At 40.8% G+C, this 25,577-nt stretch overlaps 1 long non-coding RNA gene across 1 annotated transcript; it reads right to left on the bottom strand.

Annotated features, from left to right (window-relative positions):
* Nucleotides 1-22,669, bottom strand: LOC122808075. The gene is made up of 2 exons (XR_006365781.1): nucleotides 22,515-22,669; nucleotides 1-434 (listed from the first exon to the last, which is right to left on the bottom strand). It is a non-coding gene; the product is annotated as an uncharacterized LOC122808075 (long non-coding RNA).
* Between the last annotated feature and the right edge of the window lie 2,908 nt (nucleotides 22,670-25,577).

The raw sequence follows: 25,577 nt of genomic DNA, 5'->3' as shown, positions 1-25,577 counted from the left end.
TCACTTTTGAAGTTCCTTTTTAATTAAATGTTGAAAAACAATGCTAGCATACATTTGAAGTCATATTTTTTGACTATTACGTCCAGTTACATTACCACTGCATGTTACACATACACACACAGCACATTACATAATTGCATGTATTTAAGAACATATATGTTTCTAACATGGGAAAAGGGCAGATTTATTCCTACAAATGGCTGTCATGACCACCTGTAACTCCATAAGTCCAATATATCCACCAGTAATAAACCAGGGAATTAAATAAAGCACAGTGGATGGATACGTTTATAAGCCAGCATCTCCCAAACCTCTGAAAGAAACTTCCCCTTTCATGTTAAGTGGTACAACTCAGAATCTTTCTCCAGACATAACAGCTTGGGTGACTGGATAGGTAGCCACAATTTTACTGCAGACTTGGCGGTATGGCCCTCCTGTATGTAAAAAAAAGAAAAACAGACCTGCACTTTAGAATCATTTTTTAAAATCAAAACCAAGCTGCTAAATTAGAAAAAACTATACTGTAATCAATCTTATGGTGTCATCTCTGAGATTTCTGCAGGATCATTCAGTCTATATTTATGGACAAGTGTGCACTCCTTGTACTATTTGCCTGAAAAATGGAGAGTAAGGAGAAGTTTCAATCCTGTTTTGATGAGTCAAGGGTATACCAAACTGAGAAACCTCAAGCATCCTTGGGGAAAAAAAAAAAAAGGCAGTTCTAGGGAATGAACACCAGCATTCAGTGCCCAGCCTGAGAATTAAGTTCTGTCAATCAAACAGACATACAAGGCAAGTACAAGTGCAAACAAGTGCATTCAACACTGGCGAGAGCAGTAGGGGAGCTATTTCAGGTGGCGTAAGAGCTTCTACATGAGGTGCCCCAACACTAGCCCCCATCCTCCTCCTGATCCCGGTAGAGAGAACAGATCCGTTTCCTAGGAATGAGCTTCTGATGGCGAGACCAACTTCAACTGTGCTGTGTAAATAATTATACCTAGTTTGTTATTACGGGAATTTCCTTTCATTTCCACATCATTTCCTAATTTGATGCACATATCTTAAGTCAGTTAATACTTAAAAAGGTTTAACCTACGAACAGAGGTATCTAGCGTAGTTCACTTCCATTAAGTGGTAATATTTTTTATGATTTTCTTTATTTTGGAGAGAAAGTTGTCAATGTTACCTGTCAATCAAAAAATATAAGAATGTCCTCATGGAAGAAAACACTTCAGCTAGTCATTTTGTGCTCTGCATCCGTCTAGTGTTATATGCTAACCCAGTGAAGATGTTATCCTATCAGAGTTAGCTGCGAAAAAAGTCAGTATCAGCCTTTTTATGTTTTATTCAAATTCCCTTACTTTTATAACACTGGCTGCTTGCCAAAGAATTATAAATACTAAGAAATGATAACACTGAAACAAAATTCCACAGCTCAGCCAGCTTTAATAACAAAGATATCTATGTTTTGTTAGCAATGGGCTTGAACAAAGGCTGTTTAATCTGATAAGTGTGAGAAACACCTTAGCATATCTCTCAGTACAAGGGTGAAAGAAACAGAAACAATGAAACATGGCCTGCACAGACTTCATAATACTTCTATATCCCTTTTAGTCAAACCTCTTCCAAAATTAATTCTTAGTCAGAGAAAGAAATAACCGAAAGGAGCTAGTCAAACAGGCTAGGACAGCATATAACATTTGAAACGACTACACCTTCTCTAAAAAGTGCAGTGGCTTTGTATGCCTTACTTCAGTTTGAGAAATGAATCTCTCTAGCCTGCCTTCTAAATTGCATTGCATAACACAATGAAATAAGTGTAGCTGAGCAAGCTATAGAAACATATATTAGGGTATATCTAATTGCAGCACTTTTCCTTAGATACAAGTGACCCATTTCATTTGGACCCCTTGCTACTGAGAGGCCAGATTTACCACAATGCAATAGGTAAACAAATGTATTATGTGAAACCCCAGGGGATCTCTCCTGTGTAGCTATGCTTTTGGAATGAGTGAAGTCAGAGATCCAAGGATATCAGACATCAATGATAATACCAAAACTAGTGCAAGAAAAAAAATGGAATTTATCTGATAGAATTGAAACTGGAATTTGGGAATCTTTAGTTGTTTTGGGCCAAGAGCAGAATAACTTTTTTCAGATACATATAACCGAAAGGTAATTTGGGAATCTTTAGTTGTTTTGGGCCAAGAGCAGAATAACTTTTTTCAGATACATATAACCGAAAGGTAATTTGAAATAATTAAAGTATCTAAAAAGTTAGCCTAGCTAAGGAGGAGGGTAAATACTGGGTACCCATGACGAAACCCCCAAAAACAAATAGAACGTGAAGAGAAATTAAGCAAGCTACTAAGTTTTATTACATCAATAGAAAGAAAAGGCAAAGTAATAATTCATAACCAGCTGGAAGTGTTAGACAGTTTAAGACCTAAAAATTTTGCATCAGACTCTATACCTAAAATACAAGATCAGATACAGACCATTACATTAAGAACAATTTAGTACAGATCATTAAAACTGCTCCCTGCAAGCCAGAGTTTTTTGGGGGAAAGCTCTGCTCACTACTCTTAAATCCCCTTACATGCAATTAGCCCACAAAGAGGTGTTATTTGGTAAAGTTTTAAGAAATGAAGGTTATGATGCCTAAAAACGTATATAGTATGATCTGTCCAGTGTCCACAGTAATTACAGTACAAACTTCCTGAGCTCCATTGTGCAACTTCCAATGGGTGGAGCCTAAGCCTTTTGACAGAATCAAATTATGTCCTCACATTTTAAACAAATGTTCATATCTCAGGAATCATAGGGGTTATGAAAGAAGTATAAATGCAAGCTATTCAGCACAAGCTATTTTCATAGTGGTAATATTCTTTAGGCTCTTGGTCTTAGACTGAATTGTAGAAGCCCCAGTAAACATAACAGTTATGTTTGTAATATTTTATAAAAAACGTAAAATCTCAGTAACCACTCAATTTACACACATACTGTCAGCAACAATTTATTCATCTAGCGGAGAGCTTTCATATGAGGCTAAGTAGTTATGTCTGTGTCACCTGGTTTTTGAGATATTTAGAAAAATGTGAAAATTGTATCTATATAAACTAATATCATAAAAACAACAGTTAATATTGCATTACTTGCACAAGGCAGAGGTCAAATATCAATGCCGTTGAATTTGCCATTGTGTAAGGTTTAAGAAGAAATCTTTTAAACCTTGTACATATCATGGTTTTGGAATTATTGATGCAAATATGGAAAAACGGGCAGCCATGGTGGTGCAGTGGGTGTCACCTCACAGCAAGAAGTTCTCCGGTTTGATCCTCGGCTGGGGTGCCTTCTGTGCGGAGTCTGCATGTCCTCCCTGTGGTCATGTGGGTTTCCTCTGGGTGCTCCGGTTTCCTCCTACATCCCAAAGACATGCTGCAGGTGGATTGGACACTCTAAATTGGCCCTAGGTATGAGTGTGTGCCATCCATGGAAGGTTGGACGCCAGGCTGGCAACTTGACACCATAAAACCTCTACTGCCAATCATGAGCAGACAGGTGATCCGCTGTGGCGACCCCTAACCGGGAAAAGCCAAAAGAAGATGATGCAAATATGGAAAAAACAATATTTGATGCCTAGAGTCGTCAGTGTGAGTTAACTGCAGATGCACCTGGAGGCGTCACTTGGCTGTAATGACATAATGGAATATAAAGTGGTAACACATTTTTCTAGTATGCTGTTTTGATAACTGTGCTAGAAGACAAAAGTTATACATCGCATAATCTAATTATCAAAGTAATACCAGGTATTTTTTTCCCAAAGAGCTAGAATATGAGCTAGAATATATTTATTGTGCAATTTACTCACATGTTTGATACAGGAACACCAGAAATGAAAAGGTTTACAACAAAATAGTGATCATGATTACAGAAGATAGTGTGCTTGTCAGTGCCTTCAGTAATACGGTCAGAGACTGGTAAACTCGTAATAAAATGAGATCATCTCTACAAGATGCAAAGAAAAAAAGTCTCTAGCCTACATAAAGTAATGTGTACTAAAACACTTACTGATTGTATACTTTATTAGCACCCGAGAATCCTAAATCAAATAATTTACTAGGATTTTAGAGATTTTGTGGATAAACCTAAAACAGCAGGACAATTTAGATTTCATAGAATTTCATAAAAGAAATCATCAGCTTAATGGAAGCATTTTTGTAACATCTTTGTACAGTTTAATAGAAAGCAAACACTGAGCAGGTGGAATGGGGGAAAACATTAAGAAACAGATGCACATGGCACGCATGGTGAAAAATATATAAAAGGGTTATTGTCAGAGCTATAGCTATCAGATTTATTAGCTCAGGCAGTTCCCCCAATTGGTGACCCCTCAACCCTAAGTTTGTAAACTAGAGGATGAAAAAATAAAAACTTTCATGCTGAAACTGTACCAAGCTGCATAAATATAGCTAGCAACAACTTCAGCCAGTAATGCACTACATTATTAGCCATGGGACTGAATGCACCATTTTAGGTCATTCAATCATTGTTGCCTATGGCATAAGTGGGACAGGTGGAGCGAGGGAGTCGGCGAGCGAGGGAGTCGGTGAGCCAAACTTTTACAAATTTGTACCTCATACGGCCGAGACCATATGATCGAACTTGTAAAAATTTGAACACTGAATAAAAAAAGAAAAACAAAACTAGACATCTGTAGCAGGGTGCTACAGTTCCTGCACTCCCCCACACCCCCCTACTTAAATATAAGTCCTCCTACTATATGGGGAAAAATGACTAAACACAAACCAGTATTTCAGCATAGTGACTCTCACAGCAGAGAGTTTTGTGTGCATGCAAAACATTTAGTCAGAATTGCACAAATTCAGGTATTACAAAGATTCAAAGCACTGAACAGTTTTGAGCGGATTAAAAACAGAAATAGATTTAAAAAGTATACTACCCAATTAATTTCCCACATTAAATAAATGCTATATGAACAACATATGTTTCATATTATAAACATGAACATACGTTTCATATTATAAACAGCTTCTTTTAGGACAATTCATCTCATCTGCTCCCTACAAAGTAATACAAGCCAGTGAATTTTGGTGAAGAGCTGCACCCTCTACTCCCACAATCCCTTCCATAAATATATGGAGTTTAGGATAATAATATTTTGTAAAAAGGAGGAATTTTGATGAGTTTTCCTGCTCAATGAAACAGCTAAGTAACAGACTGCTCCCTTTTAAAGGTCCATTGAACAGCTTTTAAAACTGACCAGATAAGAAGTGGGTATATTTGGTCTGTGGTAGGACTGCAGACAGCCATTTCCACACACCAGCATGACTATACATCTCTCAGCACCTTCATGATCAATTTTTTTCTTCTGTCCTAATAGACATAGTACTCCACATCAGTCAAAGGGGGTCCTACTATTCAAAGGAAGATTGCACTTCAGCTAATCCATGGGCAGTTTCTGAAATTCAAGAAAGCATAATTTTGATAATCTATGTCTGATGAAGCAGTATTCGAGTTCATGTTGTTTGAGTAATTGAACCAGAAGACACACACACACACACACACACACACACACACACACCTCTCCATTTTTGTATATGGAGTCAAGCTGTCATGTCAACTGACCTCATCTTTCAAACCAGTGCCACTCTGTTACCTTCTTTGACAGTCATGCCCGACTTTCTTCTGTCTTCTCACATGCAATCCATCCATCTCTTTGCTGGATATTACTTCTATTACCTTCCTCTTGTCTCTACCAAATCATCTTCTGCTTTCCTGCACGTGACTGAACTACTGTCAAGATGGTCAAGGAGAAGAGATTATGATGCTATTTTCTCAATGCTATGTTCAAAGAGCACTGACATTTAGATAGAGGGAGTCCTGGAGTCAGCAGCAGAGGACGTGCCTACTAAGCTACAACATGACCATGAAGGTTGAGGCAGGCACAGGTTGCATCCTGTGCTGATGTTTTAGTCAACTATTGTCCTTTTGTGACATCCTGAGAAGGGGAAGCAGGTCACACAGGAGCATTGTATGAAGAAGGCAAACGTTATATGCCTTTTACATTACTTGTTCCCAACACTGCCACTATGACCCCCAGACTGGGATGGCCTGTGGCAGCAGTTCCCCTGACACCAGGCATACCAGTATCCACAAAGGACCACCCTGACAATGAAGCACCCGAGAAAACAGAAAGAGTGTATTAAAGTACTCTTCTCAAACACCTACATCCCAGTAATAGTACAGCAGTAAAACAGAGGGGCATGCAAAATCTAAAGACTACATGCCTTGTGCAAGCTGAGGTTAATGCTGAGCTGCAAATGTGCCTATAACAACAAAAATGACCATTAGTGGTATAGGTCTGAAATCAGGTGGTTGCACTGCATGTAATACAGGTTAGTTGATAATGCTCCTCCACATGGGTATTCCCTAACCGCTAATGTGGTCAGCAGAGGTGTAGCTTACTATTCTGCACCCATTGCCATCCCACCAACTATAAGTTAAGTATCAAGAGAAAAAATAAGTTCCATTCCCCAGTTTAGCCCTCCTAATATATGGAGCAAGCCAGCCAGGACCATTCTTTTCAATCCATACTTTGAGGAAGAAAAATAAAAAAAGCTCTGTCATACCTCTCAACTATACAAATTCTCACAGAATGTCCAGATTTTTGCCTGATACTTTTGGTCCATTTTTCATAAATTGTGGTTTTCTGGCAAATCTTTGAAGACTGGGGTCCAAAAATAATGACAGACATTTCAGTTTCAGACTTTATACCCCTCAGAAAATTCATGCTAATGCAAAACCTGCTTAGCTTTAAGTTTGTAAGAGCTATATTTAAAATTTGTCCCCCTATTGTTTATGGATTTGTCCAGATTTCTTCCTGGAAGAGGTTGAGAGGTATGTCTGTTCCCTGATCTGGCACTCCTAATGTAAAGCTCTTCAAATCTATGTTGAGGAGGAAAAACTTCTTAAACTACAGCAAACTAGTTGCTATATTTGTAACTACATTTTGTATCACAAAAGGGGCTCCTCTATGTAGTAAGCGTACATTGCAGTTTATGCCACACTGTTTCAGTTCAAGACACAAATGCAATACTAGCATTAACGAATACGGATAACCCACTCTAGTACAGAGTGCGAGAGACGTCTACACCATGAATCTCGAATCCATGCTCTCTCGCACTCAAAACATCGACAGTGAAGAGGTAGTCAACTCACTCACCACTACACGTGCACATAATACCACTAGTCATACACATAGCATGGACCAAACAAAAATCTACATACGTTCAGGTTCTCTCAAAAAAACTATTGAAACAGAGACCTCCAAAACACAAGTGCTATAACTAAAACAATCCCCACAGCAGCCATGACACATAGCAACACCAGTATCTCATCCACCAAGCCCATAAGGTGCATCACTGAAAAAACAAATTTTCTTGCCATTGGTGACTCTAGAGACGCATGATGTCCCACTCGTCGGGTTGGACAAGGAGAAAGTCAAGAGTCAGCTGCCTGTCCAGTGCCAGGATTCGTCAGATTATGCATACACTCCGGTCTCTCAGCAACAAGTATCATTATGACTGTCATAGCTCATGTTGATGTGAACGGCCTGAGACATACCTCACTGGATGAAGAGAGACATGATTGAGCTGAGTAGGTGTCCCAGGCAGGTATATCCATAAGCTTGAGCAGCATACTACCCTCACCTGGAATGATGCCACAGTATATTTAAAAAAAAAAAAAAAGATTGTTTTTAATAATTGGCTTAGTTTTGGGGGTCATTCAAATGGGATCCAGCTCCTGTCAGCCTGGGTACATGGTCAACAAACCTCACTGCCTGGCACCTCTAGGCTTTTGGATACTAGCAAAGGATCTTGCCTCCCCCATAGTGCATTTGTTAGGCAAGATCTCGAAAACTACATTACCAAAGTGAAATTAACTAATCAGAGCAAAATAAGGGTCATGCTGCTAAATGTTAGGAGTTGAACCAAAAACTGCACTTCCTGGAAGCACTCCTATCACTAGAAGATGTAGAGGTCTGTGCAGTCACAGAAACCTGCTTCAAGGCATCAGAGTACTCTGACGTTGCAAGGCTATAATGCCTTCCACACCTTTAGACTGCAAAATAAATGTATGAAAACCAAAGTAGGCAGTGTTTCTACCTATATTAGAGAAAAATTCACCTCCCATCTAGTTGCACTGGGCAGCTCCATTGAGTTACTCCAAGTCTGGGTTATAGTGGGTAAGACCCCCCCCCATTCAAGTCATAGTCTGTTATAGATACCCCTCCATGGGTCACAATACCCATGAAGCCTACTTGACCAAACTGGAGACGATCCAAATTTTACCAGACACTTTGGTTATGGGGGATTTCATTTATCCCATCAACTGGGAAACCTATGCTAGCCCCAACTCACTAGCACAGAAGTTCCTTGGTTTTGTTAATTCAAATGCCCTGGAACAAATTGTTCATACCCCAACAAGAGGAATAAACACTCTCGATCTGGTCCTCATCAATATGTCAAACAGATGCACTGTTGCAACTGCCAGACCCTCATTAGTTAAATGTGACCACAAAACAGTCACCTTCGAGCTGGCACTAACACCAGAACTCACAAAAGGTGAAATTAGACTAAAAAAACTTCACTAAGGCAAGCTATTCCCTCCTAAGCAAAGGTATAAATGCATACCAAGCCTCACACCTCAAGCTGAAGTGGTAACTACGCTGAAGCTTACACTAAAGCCCTGTACAATCACTTACATAAAAGTGTATAAACTTGGCTGTACCAGAAAAAAAAATCAAAGCTAGAGCCCCAAGTAAAACCAAGCTGCCACGGTGGACATCCAGCATCAAACAAACTTCATAATAAATGCAAAAATTTGCTGTCCAAAAAAACAAAGGCAAAACCCCAACAATTGAAAAGCACCTCCTCAGTCTCAACCGGCAAATTAGACAACTTGTCAAATCCTCTAATGGCTCCTTTGAGAGAAACTTAGCAAGTACAGCCAAGGATAACCATAAGGCCTTTTACAGCTATGTACATAGCCTAAAAAGGTAGGACCCAAGCATATGCAAAACTAGTGACCAGCAGTATCACACATACTGACCCCACGAAGATAGCAAACCTGCTAGCAGATAGGTACCCTTTTCGATCATAGCCCAACCACAGGCTTTGTTCCTGCAGAATGGAGAACAGCAACAGTTATTCCCCTCCACAAAGGAGGCCTAGCAACAGACCAGGAGAATTAAAGACCGATAAGCCTGGCCAGCCTCATCTGTAAGGCCATGGAATGCACCATTATGGACCTGATAATAAAGGCATAGGTGACCTCCATACTCTGGATGTTACCCAATTCAACTTCATCAGTGGCAGATCCTGCCTGTTAAATCTGGTGGACTTCTTTGAAAATATGACAAGGGCCAGTGATGAAGGCAAATTTGTGCACATAGCATACCTAGACATGGCAAAGGCTTTCAATACAATCTAACATTCGGGAATTGGTGTTAAGCTCAGCAAACTGAATGTAAATCCCTTCGTAAGATGGGTTGCCAACTGGTTCACAGACCAGACACACACTATCAAAGTGGGTCAACCAGCAGACCTGTCACCACAGTGTCACAGGGGTCAGTGCTGGGCCTCCAACTGTTTGCCATATACTTCTCAGAAGTTCAGGTGAAAATAAGGGGTTGTGGCTGACCCAATTTGCAGATGACTGCAAACTAGGTGCAAATCATTGAATCCCCAAATGATGTCAGTATACACCAGGAGGGTGTCATGTAGACCAACAACTGGTGCATTAGTCATGATCTCAAACTGAATGCAAAGAAATGCATAGTCATTCCCTTCAGCACAATGTCCCTTCACACTGTACCCACGAAGTGATAAGGGACCTGGGATCACAAGTTGGACTGTAACCTTAACTTCGACCACCATGTGCCTACTGTAGCAAGTAAGGCTTTCTGCATAGCACGTGATTAGTAAAGGAATCTCCATTAGAGCAAAAGAGGTTATAACCCCTCAATACTCGGCACTAATCTAGCCCATAATCAAGTACAATGCCCCATTTGGCATGCACCATACAAAGCACATGCAGCAACTGGAGAGACCACAGAGGTTTCTAACAAAGAAGATAGAGGGGCTCCAGCATTTACCTTACACAGATCAACTGCTATACTCTGTATTGTATAGACTTCTTAGAGGAAACTTATGTCTGGCCTACAGAGCAATCCAAAAGCCAAACCTAAAGAACTTGCTGCATATTCGTAAATCAAATGGCTACCCATTCCAGGGACATAAATGGCATGCTGGAGGACATAGCTCTCAACCTCTTAGCACAAAAAATATGGACAAAGCTAAAAATAATAGGGGGGTACAAAGCCCCCAAAATAGGGGCAAAGTTTAAATATTGCACTTATTAACTTAGAAAGTTGCAAGAAGAAAAGGTCTTACCACATATTTTTCTGAAGGCTATGAAGTCTGAAACTCAAATGCTGGTCATTTAGTATATTCAATCCTCATTGATTTGCTGCAAAAATTCAGAAAAATCACAAATTTTATGAACAGACCAAAAATACGAGGCAAAAATCGGGACATTCTGCCAAAATTTAGACAGTTGAGAGGTATGCTGGAGAGACAGATTTATCTCCCAGCAACTACTGCATCTTTGGAAAAGGCTACCAATTCATGTGAAACAGCACATCTATGACACGGTTTAAGAGGACGAGTGGATGGGGCACTGTAAATTCTTACCAGGGATAGCACCCACAACCCTCCTGGACATGGGCAGTCATCACTAAATGCAGTTGTGAGTAATGACTAACATTTCTAGGATATTACACAGGGATGAAGAGGCTAGGCTTAAAATGAATTCTGGGTCGATAGCCTAGCAATCTCCTATGAGCCTATAGTAATGCATTGAAGACCTGATTGCATCCCCTTAAACCTTCATGCCAGAGGAAGCTGCCCTTTGCCCCACTGTAGTGACACTTCTTGTGCTAAGTGAAGTTTTGAACCAAAGCCGAGTACTCCACCAGGAATGAAACACCTGACATGCCTTCAACCCCCTAGACAGAGGTGTCATGGACTCCTCCATGTCAGCTAATGATGACTCCATCAGTGGAGTACCATCTTACCCTCCATTCCTCTGCTGGGCAGATTGCCTTTTTGAGTGCATGATCAATAATGTTAGTAGTCATGTGTGCAATTCTGGCCACTGACTTTATTCACTTGTTCAACAAGCTCCAGCCAGGCATACTTTTGAAAGCCTTGGTCTTTCTTAGGAGTAAGGAGCATGCATCCATCATGTTCATGGCTGGCCTTCAATAAGATGTCATTCTCATTCTATCAGAACTTCTCCTTCCTCTTCCTGTCCTTCTCAGGCAGGTTTACCTGCAACTGTAAGGCCACACATATACAAGCTGTTTGCATGTTATACCTCTCTCCCACTTCTGAAGAGCCCACAGAGTCCACTGTTAACCTACATCTCTACAGGGATGTGGCCCTTCACAGGTGAGATGTAGTACAGTCCATGTTATTTAACAGCAGTCAGTGTGATACCATGGTTATTTATTTGACACCCACTAAGCAGCAGTCTTCAGGTGACAAAACACAGGGATATCTGAAGCATGTTATTACATCTATGACTGGGTAAAACATGTTCCCCTATACTCTTGTCTGTCCTTTTAAGTGTTGCGATGCTATAGGGCCCATCAATGGACTTGAATGCCATCTTATGTCACACAAACTCCTCATGCCATACACTGTTAATGACAAGACAGGTGTGCATGCTCCTTGACCTTAAGCCACTAATGTAAGACCACTGTCCTGCGTGTGTGTGCGCTAGACAACTGCAGACTGCTGTCTAATACATGCCAACTAATAACATGCCATTAACACCCTCTAAGACTCACATAGTTCTAACTGCACACACACACGTTGGGAAGGTCCCTCTCCCTACATAAGGAAGAATGTTGTGGCTATATTACAAAACAGTCCATAAATATAGGCTTTTCAATCAGCCCCTCCAAAACAACCAGAGAAACAGTGAATGAAAAAGTGTTCATCTCAACCCTATAATGAGCAACAGGAGGCCTGTACACTAAAACATGGCATTTAACCCTTTTCCTAAAGCTCTCCTCTACCACCAACACTGAGTACTATAAGAGATGAGTGGATGAGTGTGTGTGTGTGTGTGTGTGACCAAGCAATCAAATCGGACACATTGAAAATAACCATAAAATGTTGGATCTTCTAATCACACCTAGTTTATAAAGGTTAAAAAGACCCCCCAGAAAAAAAATCTTTTCATCACATTAGTAACTGCCAAGCAAGACTGAACTCTCCTTTGGTGTTCATAATCCAACCAACCTCCTCGTACCCTGCATGATGCAGAGGATAATGATGGCAGTCGCACACATCTACAAAGGAATGTCAAATTTGTGACCGTCACAGTTCCAGGCATAAGCACAGGGCCTATGTGCCCCACTTCCTACAAAAACAGGACATCTCTGTTGTGTCAAAAAGTAGTACAGTAGCAGCACACTTCACATCATGTTAACAACTTCTAGGATTGTACATCATTGCCAGCCAGAAAGTTGTCAATCCAACCTCCACCCCCATGTAACAATCATCATAGAAAGCCAGCCAATGTATAAAAGCAGTTCCCCAGCATTTGCAGGTAGCATTGCCTTTTCAAGTACCTCATGTCTGATGTCCTCCAAAGTTTGACATGTATGAGGTTTCCCACTACAAGATGAACATCAGTGCCGAACAGCAGTGAAACTCTTCTAGTCATGTAAATATATTTCCCAGATGGCCACTACAAGTGTCAAGCTGCTCGTCTACCAGTTCCATCATCAGTTCCACCAGCTCCTGCAGTGTAACATATTGTGACTTGTCAGCTGTACCAGAGTAGTGAATGCTGCAAATGACATCAACCACTGTAGGGAGCAGTGCAAGCAGCACTGCAGTGACTTCAAGGGGTGCAATGCAGGCCTTCTGTGCCAATGGTAAGAAGAGGTCACGGAGAATGTTCCGCCTCTGTTTTAGTGTAATGTACTACATAACTACGAAGGCCCTTAATGTACATATTTTCATGTGTCTTTTCATTTTCTATACTGTTGTTCAGCCCCTGAGCAGATCTTCTATTTCACAGCATATGGAGCATCTCCCCAGACGCTACTAAGAAAGATAACCGTCATACTACATCCAGATAGAGACAGCATAGAAATGTACTACCCCTTATGGTATACATATGGCCTGTTATCTGTAATACATATGAGTAGTAATAATACAGACCTCTAGACAACCTTATCTGTCCTTGCTAGCATCAAGGGAACTGACCCATACTAATGATATTTTCCAGCTCATGTTTGTGAACAGAAAACTGTCATGGAATGCCCTTAGATCATGCCTTGTACAGCACAGTGCACACCATCCAAGGCTGTTGGCTCAGTAACATACTGTGTATAGCCAAAGGGTTGGTGGTCCTACAACAAGCATCCTTCTCACTTACCCACGGTTGGTGTACACTTCTCCCATAAATACTCACATCAGTGCTATGTATACATGGCATTCTGCCTTTACAACCACTCTGTCTTGTAAAGTTTACCTTACATAATGATACATGCCCAACATATGTGGCCATTCCCATAATACAGCCTCTGTAGTGTGTACATTTAGTGCATCACACTGGCATGGTGAGCATGCTTATTTGCATATTCTGCACTAGTGTCCATGCTTGCTAAGCCATTCCTTGTCTATCTCCCTCATGTTATATCCATACATGAATAGCTGCACACCTTTCACAACCTCTGCTTCCCACAACACACTACCTTTGTAACTCTCAGAAATGCTCCCTGGCAGCATTGAGAATATGTAAGCCTGAACCTTTGCTCCCATGTCCTACTGCAGGAGCATATCCTTCTTTATGTCTTGCCGTAATTATGCCACCTAGTATAACTGCATACTTAGCTCTTCTGAAGCTTCCTGTATGCCTTATAGATAGACACAGACACAATGCCAATGTTTTTTTTTCTGTCTCTGACAATCCCTCCTTTTTTTTTTTTTTTTTTTTTTTTAACATTTCTGTTACAGTGTTGGCTAACTACCATAAAACAGTATCTGTGATGTAGCATCAGTCTACATTCTATCATCCTACCTTGCTGTCTCCTGCTGGGTCACCATCTACCTCCAATCCCACATTAATATGGTATCATGTAGGTCATCAAGTGAAGGGAATCAGGAAGGGTCCCTTGGTGGCCTATAGCAGACTAGTGGAGGGGACATTGTAGTACCCTCTGGTGACACCTGTGACAAGTCACAATACGTTACACTGCAGGAGCTGGAGGAGCTGATGATGGAACTGGTAGATGAGCAGCTTGACACTTGTAGTGGCCATCTGGGAAATATATTTATATGACTAGAAGAGTTTCACTGCTGTTCGGCACTGCCCAGTGTGCCAAATGAGATGAGGCCTGTGAAGAAAGCAGTCATTTAGGGGATGGACCTCTGTCTGGGTCCTACCCTGAGGCAGTGTGAAAGATAGACAACATCCCACCCAATCCCTGATCATGTTATAGTCTTCCTTATCTGTCACTTCCCCTGCATGCTTGTAGCCCAATCCTGTCCAACAGCAATTGTCCTTCCTCTGTCATTATGTTTCTAGCTACTATTCCCAAAGTTGTGTCAACTTCACCCATGCTGTTCTTTGTCTGTGTTGCGTTTATGTAATTCTGCCTTTATTCCTATACACTCTTTCTTATTCTCAACTTCCTCTCACATTCTTTCCCATCTACCAGTCTTAAGAACAACAACAACAAAAAAAGCCACAAGGAAGGAAAGAGCAGTAGTAAGGAGGGGGACAAAGGGTACGCACTTCAGAAGTTTCACCGACTGCTGCTCATTCATTTCTTATCTCCTGTGCTACCATTTCCTCCACAATTATATAAATAAAATTAACAGGGATTTGCTAGGAGCCATCCATTATGGCACTCAGCAATTCCCATAGCCCTGTGACATTACATGTGTAGATGTGCCTTGTTACATGTACCCACTGCTGTTCATGAATTCCAAAATTACAGCTGTGCTAACTCCTCTGTTGATCTATACAAGTGGGAATTTTTAATAAGAGTGTCATAGTGCTAATGCTCATTTACCTTAAAACCACATCATGGTTCTTCACATCATCACTTTACCAACTGCTCAAATCCCAGGGAAAGTGCTCCTAATTACTATAAGACTGGTAAAATATCAAACAGTACTATTACAGATGTAGCCAAATAACTGTATAGAGACTGAAATAAAGCTGAGGTTATACAGCCATATACAAAGAAGCTAAGACAATAAGTGCAAGTGGGTGCAGTATATACATTTTATATATGTATACAAGTGAATGTTACAGCTAGGATCCTTAGGTCTACCCCCTCCTCTCTCCGTTCCAAAGTTACCAGTCAGACAAAGCACTAGCTGTTAAATGGCAATGAAGCTACTCCATGTTCTTTTACCAGTCTCTGTGTATCCAAAGGATCGATAGCCAGGTACTCTCTTATTTAACATGTTTATTAACAATTTGCACAAAACCACTACACATGCCAAGCTAATCCAAAGTCATTCAATATACAGAGGACTCTAATCCAGAATCGTACTCAGGTTCAGTAACTCACTTAGGACTCAATTCACCTCCAACAAAATATGACTGGCCGTATCCAACCTCATCCTAAAACCAAAGACAAGATTACTCCTTTTCACTCATAGGTTCATACTAGGCTATCTGCCCTAGGGCATTTATAAGCCTAGCCAGAGTGTGTTTGGCTTTCGCCACCCATTTTAAATTAATTTTGCTATGCCTTTTTTGAGGTTAGTATACTGTGCCTCTGTCTAACAGTGACACAGAAGTGATAGCCGGGGTAAACCTACGATCTCCCATCCACTCATCAAGATTCCTCTTGAAGAGTGTCAATGTGGGACTCTGCCTAACCTGGACTGGGATTTTATTCCAGAGTGAAGGGAGCCTCTGGGTTATGAATCTGTCCCTCCAGCATGTCTCTCTCGAGCGCGTAGCTCGATGGGATTTGGATTTTCTGAGGTGCAGCATGTCCATTAATTCCAGGTTGGACATGGCTTTATATGTCAGGCACAGATCGCCTCTGAACAGGCGGTATGCCACTGAGTAGAGCTGGAGTTTCTTTAACCGGACAGCATATGGCATCTGTTTGATCCCTTTGATCCTCTTGGTGAGGTACTTTTGGGGTCTTTCCAGTTGCTGCAGGTGTCTGGTAAGGTACATCCCAAAAGGGGCATTGTACTCAATTATGGGCCTGATGAGGGATGATTAAAGAGGTACGATGACCTCCCCTGATCTAGATGTGAATCCCTTCATGATTAGATGGGCTATATAAAATGTTTTTCTAACCACTTTGGCCACGTGGTTGTCAAATGAGAGAGATTGCTATCAACCTGGGTCCCCAGGTCCCTAATGATTTCTTCTGTACTTAATGGATTACCACCTATGTGGTAATTTGTGGGCACTTTGTTTTTGCCAAAGGGGATGACTATACACTTTTTGGCGTTTAGCTTGAGGCCATGGCTCTGGCACCAGTTGTCTGTTTCTATGAGGCCCTTTTGGAGGATGCTTTTGTTGGCAGGAGAGTTGATTATGGCACCCAGTTTGCAGTCATCTGCGAACCTGGTCAGCCACAGCCCTTCCGTGTTGGCCTGTACCGCCAAGAAATATATACCGAACAAGGGAGGTCCCAGGACTGAGCCTTGTGGGACGCCACTTGTAACTGGTTTGGAGTCTGACATGGCTCCAGCAATTCTAACCATGTGAGTTCTGTCCTTGAGCCAGTTTGCAACCCATCTAGTGACATAGGGGTTTATATTTAAGCTGGTGAGCTTATCTATAATGCCCGAGTGGGGTATTGTATCGAAGGCTTTTGCGAGGTCCAGGTAGGCTGTGTGGACCACCTTCCCCTCGTCAATGGCCTTGGTGACTGTTTCAAAGAAATTGATCAGGTTTAAGAGGCAGGATCTGCCCTTAAAGCCAAACTGGGCAGGATCCAGTGTCTGTAGGTCCCCAATATCTTTATTTATGAGGTCCATGATGATCCTTTACATAGCTTTGCAGACCAAGCTAGTCAGGCTTATGGGGCGATGCCGTTGAGGCACCACCTTTGTGGAGAGGGACCACTGTTGCTGTACGCCACTCTTTGGGTACATATCCTGTAGTAAGGCTAAGATTGAACAGTAGTTTTATGTTTGGGTTTAGCTCTTCTTGGAGTTCATGTAGGACGCAGCCCGGGACACCATCTGGTCCCATTGATGCTGTGTTTTTTGCTTTGGAGAGGGTGGCTCTTACCTGAGCATCTGAGATGTCAGGGGGGCAGCACTCTGTTTGGATAAATATTTGCCCTTTTCGTGGGGAGAGGGGGGAGAAGTTTGCACTGAACCTGTCAGCTAGGATGTTGGCAATGTCTGTGGGCTCGGTGTATTTTTTGTCATTTTGGACTAATTCTGAGCATATCTGGGAATTCCACCCAGGTTCCTAACATAACTAAAGAAAGCCTTGTGATTATCCTTGGTGTCCTGTGTAATTTTTCTCTCGAAGCTGGCCTTAGACGATTTTATGAGTGCCCGTAGTTTTTTGCTAATACTGATCAGAGATGCCTTCCCTTTTTGGGGTTTTGCTCTATCATGTAGTAGCTTCCTCCTTCTATTGTATAGTTTGTTTATGGCTGGGGTCCACCAGACAGGACGTCTGCCTTTGGAGGATTGGGTCTTGGTTTTATTTGGGATTGCATGATAAATGCATTCCTGAAGGTGTTCATAGAATGTGTTTATAAAGGATTCTGTGGTCTGGGCCGTATTTTTCACAGGCCCGGGGGCTTTGAAGGATTTCGCCTCGGTTTTGAGGCATGTGAAATTTGCTTTAGAGAAGTTTTTCACTGTGGTTTTCTAGGCAGGGGGTGGGGTCGGGATGTGAATATCCAGTGAGATAAGTTTATGGTCTGATCTTGCCAGTGAGGGATACACTTCTGGTCTGGAGCATAGTGTCCCCATGTTGGTGATGATCAGGTCCAGTATGTTTTCCCCTCTTGTGGGAGTGGTAACAAGTTATTCCATAGCATTTGAGTTTATAAATTCTAGGAACCTTTGGGCTAGGGTGTTGGAGCTAGAGTAATGCTCCCAGTCTATGTTTGGGTAGTTGAAGTCGCCCAATATAATGGTGTTTGGAGAGACCTTCATTTTCCAGTATTCTCAGGAAGGCCAAGTGGGGTTCCTGTGTTTGGGAGGGTGGTCTGTAGCAGGCTATAAACTGGAAGGCAGTTTTACCCACGGTTAGTTGCACATGGATAGTCTCTGATGCTTTGTGCTGTGCCACCAACCTGGAGGTGTGGGTATCTTTGACGAATATTGATACTCCCCCTCCTTTTGTTGTTCTGTCCAAGTTTTGGGCCCGAAAAGCATGGTATGAGGTATAACCTGGTAGTGCTGGGGTGCTCTCGGGAGCCTTGAACCAGGTTTCTGTTACTGCACAGATTTCGATGTTCTCCATGCTAAGGAGAGTTTCGAGTGCATGCATCTTGAGGTTTAGACTTCTGGCATTGAGTAGCATTACTCTTAGTTTCTTATCCCTTGTGATACCTATGGAGGTGGGTTTGTCTTTTGAGCCTTGCCTAAAAAAGGCACTATGGGGGTAGCAAGAGCCTTTGCCAATATCCGAAAGCCCAGGGGTGACAGGTGCAAGTCATCCCTAGCGAAGCATCATGGCTTGTCGAGCATGTCATCCCAGACTGACAGGTATTGGATCCCCTTTGAATGACACCAACACTTAAGCCAATTGTTGAAATTAACCATCTTAGCCCAGGGGTGACAGGTGCAAGTCATCCCTAGCGAAGCATCGTGGCTTGTCGAGCATGTCATCCCAGACTGACAGGAATTGGATCCCCTTTGAATGACACCAACACTTAAGCCAATTGTTGAAATTAATCATCTTGTCTTCATATTGTGGCATCATTCTTGGTGAGGGTAAGATGCTACTCAAGGTCAGGGTCATACCGGCCTGGGCTACATGCTCAGAGAGCTCCTCTATGTCTCGTAGTCCAGGGAGGTATGTCTCAGGTCATTCACACCAGCATGGACATTGACCGAGTCTTATTTGTACTTGCCTTGGAGTGACCTGAGTGCTTGTGTTATGTGGCGGATCCTAGCGCCCGACAGACAGCTCACCGTGACCTTCTCCTTGTTCAGCCTGGTGAGCGGGGCGTCAGTGTGCCTGATGATAGAGTCACCTATTACAAGTGAATCAGGTGTGTTGTTTAGCCTTAAGGGCTGTGACTGTTCGGCACACTGGCTTTGTGAGCTATGTGTTGCACGTGTTTTGTTTTGGGGTAGCGGTTGCTTGGGTGTCTGCTTTGGAGGTCTCTGCTGCTTAGGCAGATTTTTATTTAGAGCCTCTGAGTATGTTTTTGTGTGTTTATGTGTTTGGTTTGTTGTCGTGGTAAGTCTATGTGAGACTGGAATTGTAGTGAGTGTGGTTTTCTTCTCCTCCCGACTGGTTATGCCAGTACTGAGGTGAGAGAGCTTAGGTTTGGCTATATGGTTGCATCACTCACATGTGTTGGAATTTGTTGGGAGGAGGAGAGGGTTGTCTGTGTACAAGAGTGTCCAATACTGATTGCAAAGCAAACTTCAAATTCACCTCCTCCAGCAACAGTCCCCAACATTAAACTATTAGATGTCACTATTGCCTATAACTTGAAATTCCACTTACATATTTAAGAAGTTATCAAAAAGTACATTAAAAGTTAGACTCTTGCACACAGGAAGAACACTATCTCAGTGAAAGTAACAGGGCAACCCTTGCCTACTCCTGTCTTCTTCCCACACTCTTGTACACCAAACCAATTTTCACCACCTCCAACCTTGATTAGTGCTACAAGCCCTTTAAGCACCTCTGCTGGCTAGCGTTACCCCACCACTTCACTCTGTCTCATCTTTAAGGACAACACAGTGTAATGCATCATCCTGATGTGTACTCTGCCCTAGACGTTGTGCTACAAAAGTACACCCCAACCAACAGCCTCCACTCTAGTAATTAGAATTTCTTCATGGATCAAAAGTCCAACAACATAGCTGGACATGCTCTGTATTCCAGCCATGCCTCAAATGCCTGCAACTCCATCCCAGTCTATATTAAACTCATTAAACAAAACCTCCTCCTTAACACTAGACTATGCCACTACTACACTCCAGAAAAAGAGCAGCAGTTTACACTTCCCCCAGTCATATGCTGCCATATTATACCCTAGTTTCTAAAAAAATGATCTTATTGCATGCTGTGCAAAACTAAGACTGTAAACTATTACTAGCACTAGACATACATGTGCATGTCTACCCCATTTCACTGCTACAAACTCTTTAAACCTACCAGCTAGCACTACCACTATAACAAGTGCTGTACTTAAAATTCTGTCGAACCACCTCAGTACTGAAACTGTAGCACTGGTTAAACACTTCTACAGTTTGCTGTTCTAATACGTATTAAGTGTATTCAGGAACCTGCTTATATTACTGTGTTTTACTACTATGTACAAAAATATAATGCCTTCTGTAGTACTATTATGTATATAATCTTATTATGTTATGTCAGTTATCTTGGCGTTTATATTAAAATGTATTATTCTTTAACTTTGTGTATGTAGCTTTTCTCCCTGGACATCTGTTGAAGGGGAGAGGGCCTTGTGCCCTTCTGGACTTTGACAGTAAACAAAACAAAATAAAATAAGAAAAAAATATGCTACAGACAGGGTTTAAAGCTTATTTTTTTGAAAAGTAAGCTCCATTTGTCCTCCAACTGCACAACAATCCCACTTCACCACAAAGGCATTTGCATTGCTACTGGAAAATTCAAACAGCACCAAAATACCCAGGCAGTTAATTATCTCAGGCAGGCAAAGCAGAAGCCACAACTTGTTTCTAAAATACACAAAAAACTTCCAGTGCAACCACTGTTGTTCCATACCCTCAAACAGAAACTGTACTCTTTGAAGTGATACTGGGGTACCCAGTCCTCCAAAATCAGTTATGCAATAAAATACCCAAGAATAAAGCTCACACCTATTTTTTTTTTTTTAAATGGTCTACTGATATTTTCCACATATGTTGACACAAGTTTCAGACCTACTACACAAGACATCCATATAAATCATCCACAAACCTGTAGTACAGTCTTTTGGACTTGAAGGCATGATCACTTGTTTGCAAGTCCAGTATTATCTGTTCAAAACCAAACTATTTTAACACAATTGCTCAGCTGAAAATATATGAAACAATTCACTTAAGTACAAAAATAATCTGGACAAATATACCCCCAAGTCATTTAATGTAATGTATTTGCAATAATGAAACAGTAAAATATTTTTTTTTCTGGGAAAAAAAGTTTTCATGTACCACATACCTTTTAAATGTTCATTTCAAAGTCACTTCAGTTAATAACAATAGTTACTATTAAAAAACTGTCTTGCATTTTCCTCAAATGCCGTGATCTCAAGATTCTACAGAAGCTAACAGTTTGAGTCCACTGCATCATCACAACATAAAGGTGCTGCGATTTGAAAATCCATAGAAATTGCTACAGTTTGAACCTCCAAGAATCGCTGCAACACAGATGATGTGAACTCAGGGCCCACCTAAACTAATTCATTTTCAGCCTACATGCATCATCAAAATATACAGCATGAAAGTAAAAATATGGAAACAGTGTGAAACAATTTTGCTCAAGAAATAAAAAACAAAAGGATTTTGTGCACATAAAGATAACCCTCTTCGCTGCTCCCTGCTACTAAAATAACATCATATCGTTTTTGTTGTTTAAAGGGGCTTAGATGAAAATAACTTCATTATGTTTAACATTTTGAGCCCGAATTTTCAGTATAGCATTTCTAGGCCCTGTTCTTATGAAGTATCAGGCTGAAGAACTCAAACCCAGTGCTGCTGTGATGTCTAGCTATAGCAACACATAGTCTTAAACATCTGTGCTAAATATTTACATTATAACCCTTTTATTTCCTTGAGAAGATAAATAAGGCAAATGCTCCCTGTACTCTCAACATGTACATACATAGTTTAACCTTAAATCTCCACTTCATTGTCAAAAACTTTAATACCAGTCACCTTTATACAGATGAAGTCTGTGAATGCTGGTTTATTCAAAGGCATCACTATACTAATTGAAACAAATGAGGGAAACAGTTCCACACCTTAGCTATAGTCTGTAATTACCATGCAGACTAGAGAATAGCATTTTTGAAAAGTTCTAGTTTATCACTTTCCTTGAAACCAAGATACCAGGGGGAAAAAAAAAAAAAAAACCCACAAACTAAAAGTATCCATGGCTGAAAATTCCATACCTCCATTGAGTATAATCTTGTCACAAACAGCCTATCTAGTGAAAGCAAAAAGATTTAACTTTATAAATTAGCCTACCAACATTCCTTGCATTCCCTTGTAGACTTTCAGGTCACAGATATTCCATTTGATTTATTATGTGACATTCCTACAGGTTTTTTAATCTTGTATACTTGACTGAAAAATATTACTAAACTTCTACTCCCCCTTTCTAATTTTTCACTGTGATTGGAACTCATTTATCCAAAAAAATAACATTACAAACACAGTTTCCAGCATCTATATTAGCCTTCTTGCCTTAATTCTGTGTAATCAGCAGTTCCGGCCAATCAGGAAGCCAATGCCAAATTAAGTGAGCTTCTGCCTTGTTATAGAAATGGCTTCTAAACGAGGGAAAGTACTGCTTGTTTCAGAATGCAAAAATGTATCATCACAGTAAACTTTCCTTTGTAGCACTGATACAGATGTTTTCATAATACAAGCCAAATTTATTTTGAACACAAAAGTAAAATAAAGACTCATCTAGAAACTGCTTCTCCAAACACAGCACAATTCAGGATAAAGATAAACAAGGCCTGAGACTAATTAAGATGATCTGGTTATTAATTCCAGATTAATCAGAATGGAGACTTTAATGAGTCAGTGTTTTTCAAATTTTCTGTGCTAACAGAACCCTATAAAAGCTATCCGAACAACTATGTGACTTGTTCATTCCACCTGAAGAGGTCATGCAATTTTATAATAATTTTATTATCATTCCAGATTTATGGCTGGTATAATTGCCAGAAAGAAAAAAAACTCTAGATATAGCACAAGTGCATTTATGTTATCGTTAGCAAGTAATACTGACAAGAATGCAATTATTTTTTTTTAACCAAACATAAAGTACAGTGTTGATATTGCATTAAATTTACTAAGAGAATGAGTCAGTTGCAAAATCAGTATACCAGTTCTTATGTTAATGTGAAATTTTTAACTTATGTTTTTTTACACATCTCCTAAGCTCCACAGAAGCATTTTAGGATACTATAGCTTGGCAAGGGGGATCATCGGTCCAGCCCGGGATCAAGCTCTTCAGTGACAAAACACAAATAGGTATAGCAGTAAATTATTGGGGGGGGGGGGGGGTGCAAAGTCTAAGGGAAGATTTAGAAAATCTGACCAAATTGGCAGCAAAGTGCAATTTCAGGTTCAGAGCAAGCATAAGGAGAACACTACACTTGACTTTTCACAACTTTCATGTGAAGTATCGGTTGGGGAGGCAAAGAAGAGGAAAACAAACTGGGGACAATAAACACATTTGAAATGGGCAATCAAGAGTAGAGTGAGGGGGCAGTGGCAGGAACAAACAATATGCTGAAGTCCATTTTCTGGAGGGGTGGCAAACTGCAGCAGACAAGGGGTAATGCTTCCACTTAACAGTGTCATCATCAGGCCACCCGAGTCCTTTAGTACTGTTTTCAGTTCTGGAGGCCATAAATAGAAAGGAAGGGACATCAAGCCACCAAGCCACTGGGAGGATTCCAAAGGAAAGCCACTACAAAGCTGAGTGAGATGAAGCAGAAAGGCAATGAGAAGACAGAAAACGCATCTCCCTAGAGATGGAAAAAGGAAAGGGATACTGTTGGTCAAGAAGACCTGAATGGGTCATTCTGAACAGGAGTAAGAGAAGGGGAAGGAGGGGGCAAAGGCAGAATGTTGTAGGGACTAACCACTTCCTGAATCCCTGAAAGCGTTTCTTCACAGAGAGTGTTGTGGACCCATGGGGATGGGCCACCATCATGGAGAGTGGAGAGGCAATGCACAAGGGTATTAAACAGGGCATTGCACTGGTGGTGGAAGTGAAAGGAGGAAGGGCAAAATAAATGGGGATTTAACTGCATTTACAGCGCAAATGGAATGGAATGGTAAACAGATTTTCATGTCAAGCCTTTATAAATCTAAGTGTGAATAGTTATGCTCATTGACTAACAAAAGAATACTATTTCTTTAAAAATAATAAACATAATTTTAGACTTTGTTCTGTTCTATAACAGTACATTTGCATGTAACTGCTGTATATTCACTGAATGGAATTTGGAATTTGTTTATTGAAATGCCTTCTAGCATTCTACATTTTTAACTTCAATAAAGTGTAGTTTGTGACTTCAGTCTTACAAGATGATACCTTTATAAAAACAGTTTCACATCGTTAGTTTGAATCAATTCCTTTCAAAAATGTTACCGACATCATAACCACAAAGTGCAACCAAAACCAAACTGAAAACCAAAAAATAAGGCAAGAAGCAAGGTAATGAACCTGAACCATTAAAAAGCCTTTATTAAAACACAATTAAAACCATTAAATGTTTTTTATTCAAACTGGACTTCATCAGAATGAATGCTCATCCCCATAAACCAAGCAAATAAATGCTAGTGCTAGCAGTTTAAAAGCCAATCAGATTCGATGGCAATGCAGCCATAAAATAAGAGTTAATTACTCCATAAAAAATGGAAAGTAACAAACTGTAGGTTCTTAAAGTGACTGAGACTAACATGTTGTTGGAAAAGCTTACAGGAATGAGCTCATTGTGTTCTACACACACACACACACACACACATATATATATATATATATATATATATATATATATATATATATATGTGTATATATAGATATATATATAATGTGTGTGTACAAAATTAAGAAAAAAATGACTGGCTATTAACATTCTAAACGTGTCCAACCTACGGCCCTCAGAGCTCTTCCATGCGGCCCTCACCCTCTAACTGCAACATCGATATACGCATGCCCCAAAACACTTTTTTTTTGTTTTGTGTTTTTCGCTCCCTTGACCTGTAATGCTAATGTCGGTGTGTGCATGCGCCAAAGCACCCTTCTAGTTTTGTTTCTGAGCCAAAAAAGGGTCCGTGTGCTTACGCCATTATTTTGCACCAAACAATGAGTGTGTGTGTGTGTGTTCTCGCTGAAGAGGGACTCATGTATGGATTTGCCACTGTTGCCTTTGAAAGAGACAGCAATTACCTGTGTTAATAGGTAAGTACGGAGTGAGTGAGTGCATGCATGAAAGCAGAATTGCGTGCGTGAAAGTAGAAGAAGAGTGTGTGTGTGTATGAGTATATATGTGTGCATGACAGAGC

This window comes from Protopterus annectens, chromosome 8.part0 (assembly GCF_019279795.1).
Source record: "Protopterus annectens isolate FY-2018-M chromosome 8.part0, PAN1.0, whole genome shotgun sequence".
NCBI lineage: Eukaryota > Metazoa > Chordata > Ceratodontiformes > Protopteridae > Protopterus > Protopterus annectens.
This window is presented reverse-complemented; position numbering and strand designations above follow the sequence as displayed.